The sequence below is a fragment of the Acipenser ruthenus genome, chromosome 51 (genome assembly GCF_902713425.1).
Source record: "Acipenser ruthenus chromosome 51, fAciRut3.2 maternal haplotype, whole genome shotgun sequence".
Classification (NCBI taxonomy): Eukaryota; Metazoa; Chordata; class Actinopteri; order Acipenseriformes; family Acipenseridae; genus Acipenser; species Acipenser ruthenus.
In genome coordinates, this window is record NC_081239.1 from 7,493,165 (window position 1) to 7,514,416 (window position 21,252).

The following is a 21,252-nucleotide window of genomic DNA, read 5'->3' on the forward strand; positions in this document are numbered from 1 at the left end:
CTATGTATTATGTTTTCTGATCTCTGTGTGCTGCTGATCAAGCTTGACCCGCACATGTTATTGTGTTGGTTGTATTTGTAATTTCTAAATTATTGCCCTTAGTAAATTTTGGTGGTGGTCTCAATGGGTACATTTCCTGGTTAAATAAATACATAAATAAATACATTTTAAACAATTCTATTTACAGTTAAGGATAATAAAAACAATAGCATCAGTAATAAAACACATTTAAATTCAATGGATGTAGTAATTGTGACAATTTAATATGCAATTAAAACTGAGATTAACTAAGATTCATTTTTTTAATTGTGAGATTAATCGCGATTATTTTTTTTAATCGCTTGACAGCCCTAATTTTAAATTATAGGCCCAATTAAGGGATTATTTAACTAATCAGACAGTTCACATGGGTTTCAAAATCACCAGTGTGGAGTAGTGGTTAGGGCTCTGGACTCTTGACCGGAGGATCGTGGGTTCAATCCCAGGTGGGGGACACTGCTGCTGTACCCTTGAGCAAGGTACTTTATCTAGATTGCTCCAGTAAAAATCCAACTGTATAAATGGGTAATTGTATGTAAAAATAATGTTTAAAAAATAATGTAATTGTATGTAAAAATAATGTGATAAGGGCGTCTGCTAAGAAACAAATAATAATAAAAATGATTTACAAAGGATTTGTCGATAAGGACAGGGGGTGACCCGGCTGTCAGGAGGCTCATAAATATGATAACAATATCTCAGAAGGGAGATACAGCAAACCTGGGCAGGTACAGACCTATCAGCCTTACATCCAGGACATGTTACACTATGGAAACAGTAATAAGACTATCCTCAGTATACAGTCACAACACTGAGGTCTGCTGCTGGACTACAGTCTGCATGTTTTATAAAAGAAAATACAAGTCAGACTGATCAAACTAATGTGATGGAAAATCCCTTTAAATATCAATTGTGGCTAAGCCACTTATTTTTAAACAAACAAACTAATATTCCATAAGCTCCCATTGCCTCTGCTTGTGTTATCCCTGCTCTGTGGAGACATAAAGAGGACTGGTCTCCAATCCACCATCTTCAGAGGAATAGAAAAATAAAGAAATGAAAGAACATTTGAAAAATCACTGAGATGTGTGCTTACTGATTACTAGTGAGTGGAGTAGCTGCTCTCTGTCTCTGTGTCCTGCTCGTTCGATGTGAAGGTGCTGCTGTATTAACACCTGCACATGAATGAGATCACACTGTCAAACCCAACCCAACATGCAAATCAATACTGTGCAAGACATCGAGACATCTTTTATTATAGATTCACAAAGAAACCCATTCCTAATACAACCTGATTGCTGATCATTAACTTCATTTACTAATTAACTATCAACAATTAAAAATAAAACCTTTACATATGAATCCATGGAAATACACAGTGGCATAAAAAAACATATTCAGACAGGTCCCCTAGGTTTCAATATGACTAATGTTACACTATATCAATAAAATGATAAGGAATCAGTATTTACAAATAATTTGCTGAAACAAAAAAATGCCTTCAGTAACTCTGACACTTTACCTACACATACCCTGAACCACCTAGCCATCCAGATTGGAACCCAGGCCTCCAGAGAAAGATGACAGAGTAGTCTAGTGCATTAACATTAACCCACAGCACCACCTAGCCATCCAGATTGGAACCCAGGCCTCCAGAGAAAGATGACAGAGTAGTCTAGTGCAATAACATTAACCCACAGCACCACCTAGCCATCCAGATTGGAACCCAGGCCTCCAGAGAAAGATGACAGGCTAGTCTAGTGCATTAACATTAACCCACAGAGACACCTAGCCATCCAGATTGGAACCCAGGCCTCCAGAGAAAGATGACAGAGTAGTCTAGTGCATTAACATTAACCCACAGCACCACCTAGCCATCCAGATTGGAACCCAGGCCTCCAGAGAAAGATGACAGAGTAGTCTAGTGCATTAACATTAACCCACAGCACCACCTAGCCATCCAGATTGGAACCCAGGCCTCCAGAGAAAGATGACAGAGTAGTCTAGTGCAATAACATTAACCCACAGCACCACCTAGCCATCCAGATTGGAACCCAGGCCTCCAGAGAAAGATGACAGGCTAGTCTAGTGCATTAACATTAACCCACAGCACCACCTATCCATCCAGATTGGAACCCAGGCCTCCACAGAAAGGTGACAGGCTAGTCTAGTGCATTAACATTAACCCACAGCACCACCTAGCCATCCAGATTGGAACCCAGGCCTCCAGAGAAAGATAACAGGCTAGTCTAGTGCATTAACATTAACCCACAGCACCACCTAGCCATCCAGATTGGAACCCGGGCCTCCAGAGAAATGTGACAGGCTAGTCTAGTGCATTAACATTAACCCACAGCACCACCTAGCCATCCAGATTGGAACCCAGGCCTCCAGAGAAAGATAACAGGCTAGTCTAGTGCATTAACATTAACCCACAGCACCACCTAGCCATCCAGATTGGAACCCAGGTCTCCAGAGAAAGATGACAGGCTAGTCTAGTGCATTAACATTAACCCACAGCACCACCTAGCCATCCAGATTGGAACCCAGGCCTCCACAGAAAGGGGACAGACTAGTCTAGTGCTTTAACATTAACCCACAGACCACCTAGCCATGCAGATTGGAACCCAGGCCTCCAGAGAAAGATAACAGGCTAGTCTAGTGCATTAACATTAACCCACAGCGCCACCTAGCCATCCAGATTGGAACCCAGGCCTCCAGAGAAAGGTGACAGACTAGTCTAGTGCATTAACACTAACCCACAGCACCACCTAGCCATTCAGATTGGACCCCAGGCCTCCAGAGAAAGGTGACAGGCTAGTCTAGTGCATTAACATTAAACCACAGCGCCACCTAGCACCCCAGATTGGAACCCGGGCCTCCAGAGAAAGGTGACAGGCTAGTCTAGTGCATTAACATTAACCCACAGCGCCACCTAGCCATGCAGATTGGAACCCAGGCCTCCAGAGAAAGATAACAGGCTAGTCTAGTGCATTAACATTAACCCACAGCGCCACCTAGCCATCCAGATTGGAACCCAGGCCTCCAGAGAAAGGTGACAGGCTAGTCTCGTGCATTAACAATAGCCACCCATAACTATTACACACTCAATAGTGCTATATTTAGAAATACTAAAAGAAGGTATTTTTTAACATTAACATAAGCCCAGTGCAGCACCTAGCCCCCCGCCCCTCCCCCCGCTAGGACCCCAGGCCTCCACAGCAAGGTGAAAGGCAGGACACCAGTTTTGATTTGCAGACAGGTTGCTTTCCCTCATGTGACATATCTCGAGTGTTTTGCATGATCACATTTGAATCAAAGGTGAGCCACAGGACTGGTCTGCTGTGGAGTGCCTTTGATTCAAATGTGATAATGCAGAACAGTCTGTTCTTTTTTGCTTGTTCTTTTTTTCTATTCTCAGTGAATCGCAGAACCTTTATTGATTTATTTTTAAACTTTGTTTTTAAATAATTTTAAGTTATAGACCCCATTAACACATTCTTTAACTATTCAGACAGTTCACCTGGGTTTCAAAATGGCCAGTGTTAAGTTATATCCATCTATAAACAAAAATGATAAGTACAAATAATTTAGAAAGGATTTGTCGATAAGGACAGGGGGTGACCCGGCTGTCAGGACGCTCATCAATACGATAACAATATCTCAGAAGGGTGATACAGCAAACCTGGGCAGGTACAGACCTATCAGCCTTACATCCAGGACATGTTACACTATGGAAACAATAATAAGTCTATCCTCAGTATACAGTCACAACACTGAGGTCTGCCGCTGGACTACAGTCTGCACGTTTTATAAAAGAAAATACAAGTCAGGCTGATCAAACTAATGTGCTTGAAAACCCTTTAAATATCAATTGTGGCTAAGCCGCTTATTTTTAAACAAACTAATATTCCATAAGCTCCCATTGCCTCTGCTTGTGTTATCCCTGCTCTGTGAAGACATAAAGAGGACTGGTCTCCAATCCACCACCTTCAGAGGAATAGAAAAATAAAGAAATGAAAGCACATTTGAAAAATCACTGAGATGTGTGCTTACCGATTCCTAGTGAGTGGAGTAGCTGCTCTCTGTCTCTGTGTCCTGCTCGTTCGATGTGAAGGTGCTGCTGTATTAACACCTGCACATGAATGAGATCACACTGTCAAACCCAACCCAACATGCAAATCAATACTGTGCAAGACATCGAGACATCTTTTATTATAGATTCACAAAGAAACCCATTCCCAATACAAACAGGGTGAATACTTCTCTAATGAAGACTTTTCAGGTTTTTATTTTTAATTGATTTGTTTTTTCACCCCCGCCCCCCCCCCCCCCCCCAGTAGGTTGTGTAAATCAAATGGAAAAAAAATCTCACAACAAACTGTGAAAACATCCAAGGGGGGTGAATACTTACTATAGGCACTGTATATAGTGAAAAGTGTTGAATTAAAATCAAGGGAAGTAATGTTAAAACTTTACAATGCATTAGTAAGACCTCACCTAGAATATTGTGCTCAGTTCTGGTCACCTTGTTACAAAAAGGATATTGCTGCTCTAGAAAGAGTGCAAAGAAGAGCGACCAGAATTATCCCGGGTTTAAAAGGCATGTCGTATGCAGACAGGCTAAAAGAATTGAATCTATTCAGTCTTGAACAAAGAAGACTACGCGGTGATCTGATTCAAGCAGGACTTTTTTTTTTTACCTGAAAAAAGAAACAAGGACCAGGGGTCACAAATGGAGATTAGATCAAGGGGCATTCAGAACAGAAAATAGGAGGCACTTTTTTACACAGTGAATTGTGAGGGTCTGGAACCAACTCCCCAGTAATGTTGTTGAAGCTGACACCCTGGGATCCTTCAAGAAGCTGCTTGATGAGATTCTGGGATCAATAAGCTGCTAACAACCAAACGAGCAAGATGGGCTGAATGGCCTCCTCTCGTTTGTAAACATTCTTATGTTCTTACCTGTGAGCTCCCCCACTCTGCCACTGGAACCATGTCTCACTGCCCAGCCAGTCTGTGACGTCTCTTTTGGAGGCTGCCTGCAATGATGCACGAGGCAGGGGCAGCTTCAGGCTGGATTGAAGTGACTGTTTGTCCAGGGGGTCCCCCTATGTCCCAGCAGGGAGTCTCCCTCAGAGGGGTGAGGCTCTACAGCGGTTGAGCATTTGAGGAGGGGTGGCAAGAGCCCCCAGAGCAGAGACACACAGAACACCACACTTGTAGGTTTGCATTCAACAGGAGAATAGTTAGAGTGAAACCCTGCTTCAATGTTACCCGCAGATTTTCACATGAATTGTTTTTCATTATACCACAGCTTTATAATAGATCTTTGTTTAATTATTTTCTAAGGAGCAGAGCAGACCCCGTCATCTAAAGATGATTGAGGGCATTACAGAGCAATGAACTGGGTGAGGAGGTGATTGAACTCTAGTCATTACCATTGCAGGCATGGAGATTACACACACAGAGCAATGAACTGGGTGAGGAGGTGATTGAACTCTAGTCATTACCATTGCAGGCATGGAGATTACACACACAGAGCAATGAACTGGGTGAGGAGGTGATTGAACTCTAGTCATTACCATTGCAGGCATGGAGATTACACACACAGAGCAATGAACTGGGTGAGGAGGTGATTGAACTCTAGTCATTACCATTGCAGGCATGGAGATTACACACACAGAGCAATGAACTGGGTGAGGAGGTGATTTAACTCTAGTCATTACCATTGCAGGCATGGAGATTACACACACAGAGCAATGAACTGGGTGAGGAGGTGATTTACAAAGAAAAGAAACAGGAAGATTCTTAGAAGTTACATTTTTTTGATGAGAGTTAATTACGTTTCACAAAACAACAAAGATTTTGTTTCGATCAGCCATCAATTTTTTTTTCCATTTTCCCATTAGTAGCACAGTAGAAGATTGAAGGTATCATTTAAAAAGATAAATGGGTTAAACATAATAATCTAATTATTAGAAGACTTAAACACTAAACACAAATGTTTGTGTACATTCACTTTATTATGCAGCAGTTTAAACTAAGAATTAAAGAATGCTTTATATTGTGGAGCACATTATTTTTATGTGTGTATTGTATCACAGAAATATCAGTGATGCTGTTTGAAATATCTAGGTCCGCCCCTTTTTACTGAACTCATTCAAGGAGGAATGTACATTATCAACCAATGCAGTCTAAACTGTACAGTGTAAAAGCTGAACAGTGTTTAGGTGCCACCTACTGGATACATTGAAGCATTGCAAATTTAACGCTTGTAACTGTTGAAGGGCTACAAGCTAACGCTGCTCAAATAGAATACTGGTGTTATTAATGAAACCTGAGAGGTGTCTCGTCATGTTTTAATAATAAACGCTTTCTGCAATGCACACATTCTGTAGGCTGCTTATTCACCTTCACTCGTGTTGCTTCTCCTGAATGAATACACTTGGTACAGACCGGGGACAACAACTACAGACCCAAATACAGCTTTACCGAAAGTACTGTTGGGCGCAGTAATATAAATGCAGAGTATTGTATGAGAATATTTACCTTTGTTTCCAATCCTCGCAGTCATAAGCAGTTAAACTACTCAAACATTTTAAAAATACTGTAACTGGACTGTTTAATACAAACCTCTCACTCTCTGACATATATGATCTGATTTCTTTATTCATTCAATACATTTAATTTATTAACCTGCTCTGTCACTCCACTGGGTAGTTATTCATATAATAAAAAGCATTTCATTCAAAGAGCTTTAGTTTTCTCTCAGGGTTTTCTGGTGGAATGGGACGCTTTTTAATCACAATAAGACACCTCAGGACATCTTTTCAAAGCTTTTACACCAGTCTTTAATTAACTCCTACTTATTTTAAAGAGGTAAACCACCTGTTCATTTTACAAAACTAGAACCACACAGCTGAGTAATACATTGTATTTCAAGCCCTCTTCAGCACTCTCAGCGTGTTTAGTTTTTCATGTTGTAACATTAACATGATGTCTTGTCCTTTTTTAAATCAATAGCAGTTAATTAAAGCCTGGAGGAAGCGCTTTGATAACGCGTCCCCTCGAGTCTCACAGAGCAGCGCACTCCTTGGCGTGTCTCATTGCTGGTGACTCTTCTGCTGCTGTGGACGCGGCTCTGTTGCCTGGTTTAGTTCGCAGCGCAGTCTGAGGAAGATTCTAAATCTGTGCCGCTGGACAGCAGGGAGGAATACTGTCCTGGATAAAGAATAGGAGACAAGAATACAGTTTAAGAGACACTAAATAAAAGCATGGGGTAGAAATAGCAGAGGTTACTGCCTGGAAGTTTACTCGTAAAGAATGACCTTTCTGCGACCCTGTGCTGTATTTACCAAAAACAAGTTCACACGCCCTGAACCTGCAAGACTAGCGAAGAGAAAGCCATGAAACTGCGAGCATGCCTGCGCCATTGTGGATCTGTTTGTGAGAACGGCGCTGAACTTGAATTAACCTGATATACTTCTAAAAAACATTATCAGGGGTATCGCGTTAGTGTTTGAACATCTCATTCAGAAGAAGAGGACGGGAAATATCAATATAATTACACGAAACACAGATTATATATCTGCGTGAAACTCGCAGCATCGACGCTGCTGCCGCCTGATAGAGAAAGGACTATACCAACTCCGGCATGGGGGAGGGGTTACCTGAATTCAAATTGTATTCACTGGGAAAAATATAGAGCTACAAACAGCTCGATTACGATGTTAAAATTGAAAGTCATATTCATTTTTTATTAAAAGATCCCCGGTATCTCAATTCCCTTTGCGGTTCATATTAGATGAATTGTCAGACCGCGCTGATGGGTTTGTATTTTGTGATTGGTATATTCCTCGTTCTGTGGGAGACAGACCCGTTCAGACACTGAGGGAGAGCAGAGAGGAGGTGAGAGAGTCTGCATGGAGCTCTACAATGTGTTTATAAACTACAGAGCGCTGTTATATTGTATTATTTTGAAAGGTCCGGGTTGTAGTGTGGTAGGAGCGCGTTGTTTTATCCGTTCAGACACTGAGGGAGAGCAGAGAGGAGGTGAGAGAGTCTGCATGGAGCTCTACAATGTGTTTATAAACTACAGAGCGCTGTTATATTGTATTATTTTGAAAGGTCCGGGTTGTAGTGTGGTAGGAGCGCGTTGTTTTATCCGTTCAGACACTGAGGGAGAGCAGAGAGGAGGTGAGAGAGTCTGCATGGAGCTCTACAATGTGTTTATAAACTACAGAGCGCTGTTATATTGTATTATTTTGAAAGGTCCGGGTTGTAGTGTGGTAGGAGCGCGTTGTTTTATCCGTTCAGACACTGAGGGAGAGCAGAGAGGAGGTGAGAGAGTCTGCATGGAGCTCTACAATGTGTTTATAAACTACAGAGCGCTGTTATATTGTATTATTTTGAAAGGTCCGGGTTGTAGTGTGGTAGGAGCGCGTTGTTTTATCCGTTCAGACACTGAGGGAGAGCAGAGAGGAGGTGAGAGAGTCTGCATGGAGCTCTACAATGTGTTTATAAACTACAGAGCGCTGTTATATTGTATTATTTTGAAAGGTCCGGGTTGTAGTGTGGTAGGAGCGCGTTGTTTTATCCGTTCAGACACTGAGGGAGAGCAGAGAGGAGGTGAGAGAGTCTGCATGGAGCTCTACAATGTGTTTATAAACTACAGAGCGCTGTTATATTGTATTATTTTGAAAGGTCCGGGTTGTAGTGTGGTAGGAGCGCGTTGTTTTATCCGTTCAGACACTGAGGGAGAGCAGAGAGGAGGTGAGAGAGTCTGCATGGAGCTCTACAATGTGTTTATAAACTACAGAGCGCTGTTATATTGTATTATTTTGAAAGGTCCGGGTTGTAGTGTGGTAGGAGCGCGTTGTTTTATCCGTTCAGACACTGAGGGAGAGCAGAGAGGAGGTGAGAGAGTCTGCATGGAGCTCTACAATGTGTTTATAAACTACAGAGCGCTGTTATATTGTATTATTTTGAAAGGTCCGGGTTGTAGTGTGGTAGGAGCGCGTTGTTTTATCCGTTCAGACACTGAGGGAGAGCAGAGAGGAGGTGAGAGAGTCTGCATGGAGCTCTACAATGTGTTTATAAACTACAGAGCGCTGTTATATTGTATTATTTTGAAAGGTCCGGGTTGTAGTGTGGTAGGAGCGCGTTGTTTTATCCGTTCAGACACTGAGGGAGAGCAGAGAGGAGGTGAGAGAGTCTGCATGGAGCTCTACAATGTGTTTATAAACTACAGAGCGCTGTTATATTGTATTATTTTGAAAGGTCCGGGTTGTAGTGTGGTAGGAGCGCGTTGTTTTATCCGTTCAGACACTGAGGGAGAGCAGAGAGGAGGTGAGAGAGTCTGCATGGAGCTCTACAATGTGTTTATAAACTACAGAGCGCTGTTATATTGTATTATTTTGAAAGGTCCGGGTTGTAGTGTGGTAGGAGCGCGTTGTTTTATCCGTTCAGACACTGAGGGAGAGCAGAGAGGAGGTGAGAGAGTCTGCATGGAGCTCTACAATGTGTTTATAAACTACAGAGCGCTGTTATATTGTATTATTTTGAAAGGTCCGGGTTGTAGTGTGGTAGGAGCGCGTTGTTTTATCCGTTCAGACACTGAGGGAGAGCAGAGAGGAGGTGAGAGAGTCTGCATGGAGCTCTACAATGTGTTTATAAACTACAGAGCGCTGTTATATTGTATTATTTTGAAAGGTCCGGGTTGTAGTGTGGTAGGAGCGCGTTGTTTTATCCGTTCAGACACTGAGGGAGAGCAGAGAGCAGGTGAGAGAGTCTGCATGGAGCTCTACAATGTGTTTATAAACTACAGAGCGCTGTTATATTGTATTATTTTGAAAGGTCCGGGTTGTAGTGTGGTAGGAGCGCGTTGTTTTACCCGTTCAGACACTGAGGGAGAGCAGAGAGGAGGTGAGAGAGTCTGCATGGAGCTCTACAATGTGTTTATAAACTACAGAGCGCTGTTATATTGTATTATTTTGAAAGGTCCGGGTTGTAGTGTGGTAGGAGCGCGTTGTTTTATCCGTTCAGACACTGAGGGAGAGCAGAGAGGAGGTGAGAGAGTCTGCATGGAGCTCTACAATGTGTTTATAAACTACAGAGCGCTGTTATATTGTATTATTTTGAAAGGTCCGGGTTGTAGTGTGGTAGGAGCGCGTTGTTTTATCCGTTCAGACACTGAGGGAGAGCAGAGAGGAGGTGAGAGAGTCTGCATGGAGCTCTACAATGTGTTTATAAACTACAGAGCGCTGTTATATTGTATTATTTTGAAAGGTCCGGGTTGTAGTGTGGTAGGAGCGCGTTGTTTTATCCGTTCAGACACTGAGGGAGAGCAGAGAGGAGGTGAGAGAGTCTGCATGGAGCTCTACAATGTGTTTATAAACTACAGAGCGCTGTTATATTGTATTATTTTGAAAGGTCCGGGTTGTAGTGTGGTAGGAGCGCGTTGTTTTATCCGTTCAGACACTGAGGGAGAGCAGAGAGGAGGTGAGAGAGTCTGCATGGAGCTCTACAATGTGTTTATAAACTACAGAGCGCTGTTATATTGTATTATTTTGAAAGGTCCGGGTTGTAGTGTGGTAGGAGCGCGTTGTTTTATCCGTTCAGACACTGAGGGAGAGCAGAGAGGAGGTGAGAGAGTCTGCATGGAGCTCTACAATGTGTTTATAAACTACAGAGCGCTGTTATATTGTATTATTTTGAAAGGTCCGGGTTGTAGTGTGGTAGGAGCGCGTTGTTTTATCCGTTCAGACACTGAGGGAGAGCAGAGAGGAGGTGAGAGAGTCTGCATGGAGCTCTACAATGTGTTTATAAACTACAGAGCGCTGTTATATTGTATTATTTTGAAAGGTCCGGGTTGTAGTGTGGTAGGAGCGCGTTGTTTTATCCGTTCAGACACTGAGGGAGAGCAGAGAGGAGGTGAGAGAGTCTGCATGGAGCTCTACAATGTGTTTATAAACTACAGAGCGCTGTTATATTGTATTATTTTGAAAGGTCCGGGTTGTAGTGTGGCAGGAGCGCGTTGTTTTATCCGTTCAGACACTGAGGGAGAGCAGAGAGGAGGTGAGAGAGTCTGCATGGAGCTCTACAATGTGTTTATAAACTACAGAGCGCTGTTATATTGTATTATTTTGAAAGGTCCGGGTTGTAGTGTGGCAGGAGCGCGTTGTTTTATCCGTTCAGACACTGAGGGAGAGCAGAGAGGAGGTGAGAGAGTCTGCATGGAGCTCTACAATGTGTTTATAAACTACAGAGCGCTGTTATATTGTATTATTTTGAAAGGTCCGGGTTGTAGTGTGGTAGGAGCGCGTTGTTTTATCCGTTCAGACACTGAGGGAGAGCAGAGAGGAGGTGAGAGAGTCTGCATGGAGCTCTACAATGTGTTTATAAACTACAGAGCGCTGTTATATTGTATTATTTTGAAAGGTCCGGGTTGTAGTGTGGTAGGAGCGCGTTGTTTTATCCGTTCAGACACTGAGGGAGAGCAGAGAGGAGGTGAGAGAGTCTGCATGGAGCTCTACAATGTGTTTATAAACTACAGAGCGCTGTTATATTGTATTATTTTGAAAGGTCCGGGTTGTAGTGTGGTAGGAGCGCGTTGTTTTATCCGTTCAGACACTGAGGGAGAGCAGAGAGGAGGTGAGAGAGTCTGCATGGAGCTCTACAATGTGTTTATAAACTACAGAGCGCTGTTATATTGTATTATTTTGAAAGGTCCGGGTTGTAGTGTGGTAGGAGCGCGTTGTTTTATCCGTTCAGACACTGAGGGAGAGCAGAGAGGAGGTGAGAGAGTCTGCATGGAGCTCTACAATGTGTTTATAAACTACAGAGCGCTGTTATATTGTATTATTTTGAAAGGTCCGGGTTGTAGTGTGGTAGGAGCGCGTTGTTTTACCCGTTCAGACACTGAGGGAGAGCAGAGAGGAGGTGAGAGAGTCTGCATGGAGCTCTACAATGTGTTTATAAACTACAGAGCGCTGTTATATTGTATTATTTTGAAAGGTCCGGGTTGTAGTGTGGTAGGAGCGCGTTGTTTTATCCGTTCAGACACTGAGGGAGAGCAGAGAGGAGGTGAGAGAGTCTGCATGGAGCTCTACAATGTGTTTATAAACTACAGAGCGCTGTTATATTGTATTATTTTGAAAGGTCCGGGTTGTAGTGTGGTAGGAGCGCGTTGTTTTATCCGTTCAGACACTGAGGGAGAGCAGAGAGGAGGTGAGAGAGTCTGCATGGAGCTCTACAATGTGTTTATAAACTACAGAGCGCTGTTATATTGTATTATTTTGAAAGGTCCGGGTTGTAGTGTGGTAGGAGCGCGTTGTTTTATCCGTTCAGACACTGAGGGAGAGCAGAGAGGAGGTGAGAGAGTCTGCATGGAGCTCTACAATGTGTTTATAAACTACAGAGCGCTGTTATATTGTATTATTTTGAAAGGTCCGGGTTGTAGTGTGGTAGGAGCGCGTTGTTTTATCCGTTCAGACACTGAGGGAGAGCAGAGAGGAGGTGAGAGAGTCTGCATGGAGCTCTACAATGTGTTTATAAACTACAGAGCGCTGTTATATTGTATTATTTTGAAAGGTCCGGGTTGTAGTGTGGTAGGAGCGCGTTGTTTTATCCGTTCAGACACTGAGGGAGAGCAGAGAGGAGGTGAGAGAGTCTGCATGGAGCTCTACAATGTGTTTATAAACTACAGAGCGCTGTTATATTGTATTATTTTGAAAGGTCCGGGTTGTAGTGTGGTAGGAGCGCGTTGTTTTATCCGTTCAGACACTGAGGGAGAGCAGAGAGGAGGTGAGAGAGTCTGCATGGAGCTCTACAATGTGTTTATAAACTACAGAGCGCTGTTATATTGTATTATTTTGAAAGGTCCGGGTTGTAGTGTGGTAGGAGCGCGTTGTTTTATCCGTTCAGACACTGAGGGAGAGCAGAGAGGAGGTGAGAGAGTCTGCATGGAGCTCTACAATGTGTTTATAAACTACAGAGCGCTGTTATATTGTATTATTTTGAAAGGTCCGGGTTGTAGTGTGGTAGGAGCGCGTTGTTTTATCCGTTCAGACACTGAGGGAGAGCAGAGAGGAGGTGAGAGAGTCTGCATGGAGCTCTACAATGTGTTTATAAACTACAGAGCGCTGTTATATTGTATTATTTTGAAAGGTCCGGGTTGTGGTGTGGTAGGAGCGCGTTGTTTTATCCGTTCAGACACTGAGGGAGAGCAGAGAGGAGGTGAGAGAGTCTGCATGGAGCTCTACAATGTGTTTATAAACTACAGAGCGCTGTTATATTGTAGTATTTTGAAAGGTCCGGGTTGTAGTGTGGTAGGAGCGCGTTGTTTTTGTGTGTGTGTGTTGTATTTGTGAAGCGGCGTGGCTGTGTCAAATTTAACTCGTTATGAAAACATCTAGCGGGTAAATAATGTCTGGCGGTCTCGCAATTTTTGTCGTGAATTTTTTTTTTTTTTTTTTTTTTTTTGCTTTTTTCTGTTCTTGAGACAGCGTGCAAGTTAGAGCCTATCAATCGATGATTTAAAAAAGAGATCAAATATATATTTCAGTATCAAATAATTATTTCACTGACTGCAGTGTGGGTTCAAGTGTACCGTTAAGATTGTAACAGGAGCGGTTTCCAAAGCGTGAATCCTGAGCACATCCCATTGTTTTACACTTACCTGAACACGCATGGGAAACTGGCTTTCTATCCCGCTTAATCTTGTATTGATCCGGGTCCTGTCATTCCCGTCGTGCATCTGTGTGATGGACAGTTTTGTTCCCGCTCTTTCCACTGCAGTTCTCGTGCTGTAATCGTGCCCCCCCCCCCCCCCTTCTCCCTTCCCCCTTCCCCCCCTCCACTCCCCCCTCCAAATAAACGGCCTCTTCCACAGTAACCTAATCTGTATTCCTGTAATCTCATAGTGCTGTATACATCTGTGAAAGTGAACCGAAGCAAATAATATATGAATTGTAAAAGAAAAAATCTCTGCTCTCCTTGAACTAAACTAAACATATCAACACATTTTCAGATTTGGAGTGGCTGGTAACGGCTCTCACCTGAAGAGCAGAAAGGACACATTCACTGAGGAGACGGTCAGAGCGAGTGACTAGAGCACTAGAGCCGTGCTGCACATCCCACTGACAATACCTGAAGTAAGCGTCTCTCTCTCTATTCATTCAACTTCAATCAGCTTCATACTGGGTTTATATTGTCTCATTGTAACTGAGTGTGTCAGAGCAGTCACTGTGTTACTGGGCAGGATTGTAATTGTGTGCAATGCTTTGTTTATTATTGTGACATTGTTGCTTAATATATTACAGAAAGAAATGTGTCTGAAAGGCTAAGAGTTTAGCACAAGAATGCGCGTTACAGTACAATTAATCTCTGTTATTTTCACAGATTAAAAAGGGCTGATCACCTGCTTTTAAATTAATTTTTTCAGTAGATCTCTTTTCCATGACTCATTTCCGACTGTTTCTTAAGTGAACAGTACTGTGCAAGTTATTGCTGTACACACAGAGGTGCCTCAAATCAATACTATGCAAGTTATTGCTGTACACACAGAGGTGCCTCAAATCAATACTATGCAAGTTATTGCTCTGCACACAGAGGTGTCCTCAAATCAATACTATGCAAGTTATTGCTGTACACACAGAGGTGCCTCAAATCAATACTATGCAAGTTATTGCTCTGCACACAGAGGTGCCTCAAGTCAATACTATGCAAGTTATTGCTGTACACACAGAGGTGCCTCAAGTCAATACTATGCAAGTTATTGCTCTGCACACAGAGGTGCCTCAAATCAATACTATGCAAGTTATTGCTCTGCACACAGAGGTGTCCTCAAATCAATACTATGCAAGTTATTGCTCTACACACAGAGGTGCCTCAAATCAATACTATGCAAGTTATTGCTGTACACACAGAGGTGCCTCAAGTCAATACTATGCAAGTTATTGCTCTGCACACAGAGGTGCCTCAGATCAATACTATGCAAGTTATTGCTCTGCAAAAAGAGGTGTCCTCAAATCAATACTATGCAAGTTATTGCTCTGAACACAGAGGTGTCTTAAATCAATACTATGCAAGTTATTGCTCTGCACACAGAGGTGCCTCAAATCAATACTATGCAAGTTATTGCTCTGCACACAGAGGTGTCTCAAATCAATACTATGCAAGTTATTGCTGTACACACAGTTGTCCTCAAATCAGTAATTGCAGTAACATTCTAAACAATTAGCCTTGTTTTTAATAAGTAAAAACTTTATAAGGACAATGAAAAAGTGCCATGGCCATGAAAAAAAAAAGTTGTATTTATCAAAAGCATCTCTCCCTGTATTTGTCCTAAAGGGTGTCTTATCAATGCAGGCTGTATTATTATTGTTCTCTTTGTGCCTTTACTTTACAGGCATTTAAAATTACTGTTAAAAAAACAACATTTTCATAAGTCCAGCTTCCATACACTTTAGCTATCAATGGTAGATGCATGTTTTAGTCACACATTTGTAAATATGTCACATTTTGACTCTGGGTATGTTACCAAGTTATTATTATTTATTTATTAGCAGACGCCCTTATCCAGGGCGACTTACAATTGTTACAAGATATCACATTATTTTTTTACATTCAGTTACCCATTTATACAGTTGGGTTTTTACTGGGTTAGCAATCTAGGTAAAGTACCTTGCTCAAGGGTACAGCAGCAGTGTCTCCACCTGGGATTGAACCCACGACCCTCCGGTCAAGAGTCCAGAGCCCTAACCACTACTCCACACTGCTGCCCAGTTACTAATATTACATTTTCTTGGGATGAAGGAAAATATTTTAGTGATTCAAAATAATGGTGTTTAAATTAAACCAAATGTCACAGCCATAACATTTTCTTGGTAAAGTTTCTATAAAAGTTGGATACTACATTATATATTTTGTTCAGACTTTCTCTGCAAAGCTAATTTTTTAAAATGTATGTTCTGGAATAAACATGTTGACCCTTTCTAATAGTAAGTGCCCAGATTAGCGTCATGGACGTGACAGTTCTGGATGTGACTGGTAGTAAACTTGATGAGATTGCAGAGTAATCCCATGTCTTATCATGCACAAGCTAAATATTAATTGAAATCACTGAAGGGCATCAGAGCACATTGTCATGAGACCATATAAACAGATCTCAAGACCAAACAATCACGTCGCTCATCTTAATGGGGATTAAAGTGTTTTCTGTCATCTGCTGGTCTTACATTTTTGTGTTCATGTTAACGCCCCTCCATAGTAAAATGTTAAAATGACAGTTGGTGGCAATGTGCTGAAACACGCACATTTCATTGATTTACTGTAAGATCAACAAAATACACGTACGTTTAAACTGCAGTCTCATCGTGTTAGTTCAGTCACTTCATTCAAAGCACTTGCGTTTCACTTTGCATCGCGTTATTATAACCATTCAGGACGCACTTCAAGAAGCTTTTATTTCTTATTTCTGTGCCAGTTTACATGTTTTTATTTAATAATAGGGGTGCTCTGATAATCGGGAGCCTGTCTGCATGGCACCGATAAGAGGAAATAAAAACACACACACTCGTCTATGCAGTATTTTAGCCGATAATGTACACCCATATACATGATTGAATTTCATCCAGCACAGAATTTAATGTTTGCTCAGGCATGCTTACTAATGATGCAAGAACATTGAGACACTCATTTTACCAGTGCTGTGTAACGTGTGATCACCCTGCAGTAAATAAGTCTCAAAAGAGCCGTGTTTGGATTTTTAATATCTGAAGACAACAATAGGATAGCGAGTTGTGTGCAGAACAGACTTGATGCTGCATTAAATCCAGCGATGGACTGCGAGTAGAATATTATTCTGATGCTTTAAAAAAAAAAAATAGGTTGAATCCTAAATAACACTGATGGTTTAAAATTGTTATTATTATTATTATTATTATTATTATTAGTAATTGTGTATCTTGCTCAATCTCATTGGGTGCGGGTGTATTCTGTGGCTTTTTGAAGCTGTAATTGATTACTGTGCTGTCTTGTTCAGTAACTAATTCAAGTTTGTCTGAATTTTGTAAGCGGTTATTTTCATGAGATCTTTTTGTTTTTGATGAAGTGAACAGTTTAAGCTGTGCTTCATTTTGAAGCAGTGTATGCTTACAATAAGAATGGAACGGCCGCTGTTGTAGTTCACATTGTCTAGACTGTGTTTCTTTTCTACTGTACAGTACAGGTAGAGGTTATGATACGCAATGCTAGACAGCAAGTGGCTATACAAATTAATGTCACATTGTATATTTTTACTAGTACAAATGCAAAATGTTATTTTTGTGTGACTGTTGTAAAACAAATGTATAAATTGCTGTCCAGCACACAGTATAATACTTCGTTATTCTTTGTATTCATTTTCTGAAGTAAATGCAACACGTAAACAATACCTGTTCATTTTAACATTCATAATTGTAAAACAGTTTCAATTTGGCCCTGGGTCTTGTTCTAGTAGTTTACAATAGCTTACATGCACTGTCTATTATTATCGGCATCGGTCGATATGGACAGAGAACCATCGACTATCAGCATCGGACAAGAAAATCTTTATCAGTGCACCCCGAATTACTGCAGCACTTCATGACTGTCAGTACATTACTTTATACTCTGAATTACTGCAGCACTTCATGACTGTCAGCACATTACTTTATACTATGAATTACTGCAGCACTTCATGACTGTCAGCACATTACTTTATACTCTGAATTACTGCAGCACTTCATGACTGTCACTACATTACTTTATACTCTGAATTACAGCAGCACTTCATGACTGTCAGCACATTACTTTATACTCTGAATTACTGCAGCACTTCATGACTGTCAGCACATTACTTTATACTCTGAATTACTGCAGCACTTCATGACTGTCAGCACATTACTTTATACTCTGAATTACTGCAGCACTTCATGACTGTCAGCACATTACTTTATACTCTGAATTACAGCAGCACTTCATGACTGTCAGCACATTACTTTATACTCTGAATTACTGCAGCACTTCATGACTGTCAGCACATTACTTTATACTCTGAATTACTGCAGCACTTCATGACTGTCAGCACATTACTTTATACTCTGAATTACTGCAGCACTTCATGACTGTCAGCACATTACTTTATACTCTGAATTACTGCAGCACTTCATGACTGTCAGCACATTACTTTATACTCTGAATTACTGCAGCACTTCATGACTGTCAGCACATTACTTTATACTCTGAATTACTGCAGCACTTCATGACTGTCAGCACATTACTTTATACTCTGAATTACTGCGGCACTTCATGACTGTCAGCACATTACTTTATACTCTGAATTACTGCAGCACTTCATTACTTTATACTCTGAATTACTGCAGCACTTCATGACTGTCAGTACATTACTTTATACTCTGAATTACTGAAGCACTTCATTACTTTATACTCTGAATTACTGCAGCACTTAATGACTGTCAGCACATTACTTTATACTCTGAATTACTGCGGCACTTCATGACTGTCAGCACATTACTTTATACTCTGAATTACTGCAGCACTTCATGACTGTCAGTACATTACTTTATACTCTGAATTACTGCAGCACTTCATGACTGTCAGCACATTACTTTATACTCTGAATTACTGCAGCACTTCATGACTGTCAGCACATTACTTTATACTCTGAATTACTGCAGCACTTCATGTCTGTCACTACATTACTTTATACTCTGAATTACTGCAGCACTTTATGACTGTCAGCACATTACTTTATACTCTGAATTACTGCAGCACTTCATGACTATCACTACATTACTTTATACTCTGAATTACTGCAGCACTTCATGACTGTCAGCACATTACTTTATACTCTGAATTACTGCAACACTTCATGACTGTCAGTACATTACTTTATACTCTGAATTACTGAAGCACTTCATTACTTTATACTCTGAATTACTGCAGCACTTCATGACTGTCAGTACATTACTTTATACTCTGAATTACTGAAGCACTTCATTACTTTATACTCTGAATTACTGCAGCACTTCATGACTGTCAGTACATTACTTTATACTCTGAATTACTGAAGCACTTCATGACTGTCACTACATTACTTTATACTCTGAATTACTGCAGCACTTCATGACTGTCAGCACATTACTTTATACTCTGAATTACTGCAGCACTTTATGACTGTCAGCACATTACTTTATACTCTGAATTACTGCAGCACTTAATGACTATCACTACATTACTTTATACTCTGAATTACTGAAGCACTTCATTACTTTATACTCTGAATTACTGCAGCACTTCATGACTGTCAGTACATTACTTTATACTCTGAATTACTGCAGCACTTCATGACTGTCAGCACATTACTTTATACTCTGAATTACTGCAGCACTTCATGTCTGTCACTACATTACTTTATACTCTGAATTACTGCAGCACTTTATGACTGTCAGCACATTACTTTATACTCTGAATTACTGCAGCACTTCATGACTGTCAGCACATTACTTTATACTGTGAATTACTGAAGCACTTCATTACTTTATACTCTGAATTACTGCAGCACTTCATGACTGTCAGTACATTACTTTATACTCTGAAATACTGAAGCACTTCATTACTTTATACTCTGAATTACTGCAGCACTTCATGACTGTCAGTACATTACTTTATACTCTGAATTACTGCAGCACTTCATGACTATCACTACATTACTTTATACTCTGAATTACTGCAGCACTTCATGACTGTCAGCACATTACTTTATACTCTGAATTACTGCAACACTTCATGACTGTCAGTACATTACTTTATACTCTGAATTACTGAAGCACTTCATGACTGTCAGCACATTACTTTATACTCTGAATTACTGCAGCACTTCATGACTGTCAGCACATTACTTTATACTCTGAATTACTGAAGCACTTCATTACTTTATACTCTGAATTACTGCAGCACTTCATGACTGTCAGTACATTACTTTATACTCTGAATTACTGAAGCACTTCATTACTTTATACTCTGAATTACTGCAGCACTTCATGACTGTCAGCACATTACTTTATACTCTGAATTACACTTCATGACTGTCACTACATTACTTTATACTCTGAATTACTGCAGCACTTCATGACTGTCAGCACATTACTTTATACTCTGAATTACACTTCATGACTGTCACTACATTACTTTATACTCTGAATTACTGCAGCACTTCATGACTGTCAGCACATTACTTTATACTCTGAATTACTGCAGCACTTCATGACTGTCAGCACATTACTTTATACTCTGAATTACTGCAGCACTTCATGACTGTCAGCACATTACTTTATTCTCTGAATTACTGCAGCACTTCATGACTGTCAGCACATTACTTTATACTCTGAATTACTGCAGCACTTCATGACTGTCAGCACATTACTTTATACTCTGAATTACTGCAGCACTTCATGACTGTCAGCACATTACTTTATACTCTGAATTACTGCAGCACTTCATGACTGTCAGTACATTACTTTATACTCTGAATTACTGCAGCACTTCATGACTGTCACTACATTACTTTATACTCTGAATTACTGCAGCACTTCATGACTGTCAGCACATTACTTTATACTCTGAATTACTGCAGCACTTCATGACTGTCAGCACATTACTTTATACTCTGAATTACTGCAGCACTTCATGACTGTCAGCACATTACTTTATACTCTGAATTACTGCAGCACTTCATGTCTGTCACTACATTACTTTATACTCTGAATTACTGCAGCACTTTATGACTGTCAGCACATTACTTTATACTCTGAATTACTGCAGCACTTCATGACTGTCACTACATTACTTTATACTCTGAATTACTGCAGCACTTCATGACTGTCAGCACATTACTTTATACTCTGAATTACTGAAGCACTTCATTACTTTATACTCTGAATTACTGCAGCACTTCATGACTGTCAGTACATTACTTTATACTCTGAATTACTGAAGCACTTCATTACTTTATACTCTGAATTACTGCAGCACTTCATGACTGTCAGTACATTACTTTATACTCTGAATTACTGAAGCACTTCATTACTTTATACTCTGAATTACTGCAGCACTTCATGACTGTCAGTACATTACTTTATACTCTGAATTACTGAAGCACTTCATTAC

General features: G+C 40.8%; 1 protein-coding gene across 3 annotated transcripts in view; it reads left to right on the top strand.

Annotated features, from left to right (window-relative positions):
• Nucleotides 1-21,252, top strand: part of LOC117404690 (zinc finger protein 501-like) — a 351,570-nt gene that overhangs the window by 307,554 nt on the left and 22,764 nt on the right. Inside the window, exons 1-2 of one of the 3 annotated variants that reach the window (XM_059015794.1) lie at nt 7,047-7,950; nt 14,072-14,195. The gene's annotated coding sequence lies outside the window, so the exon portion shown is untranslated. Of the gene's footprint in view, nt 1-7,046; nt 7,951-11,919; nt 11,983-14,071; nt 14,196-21,252 lie in introns of those variants that run through there. The other 2 variants (XM_059015795.1, XM_059015793.1) reach the window with 2 other exon arrangements.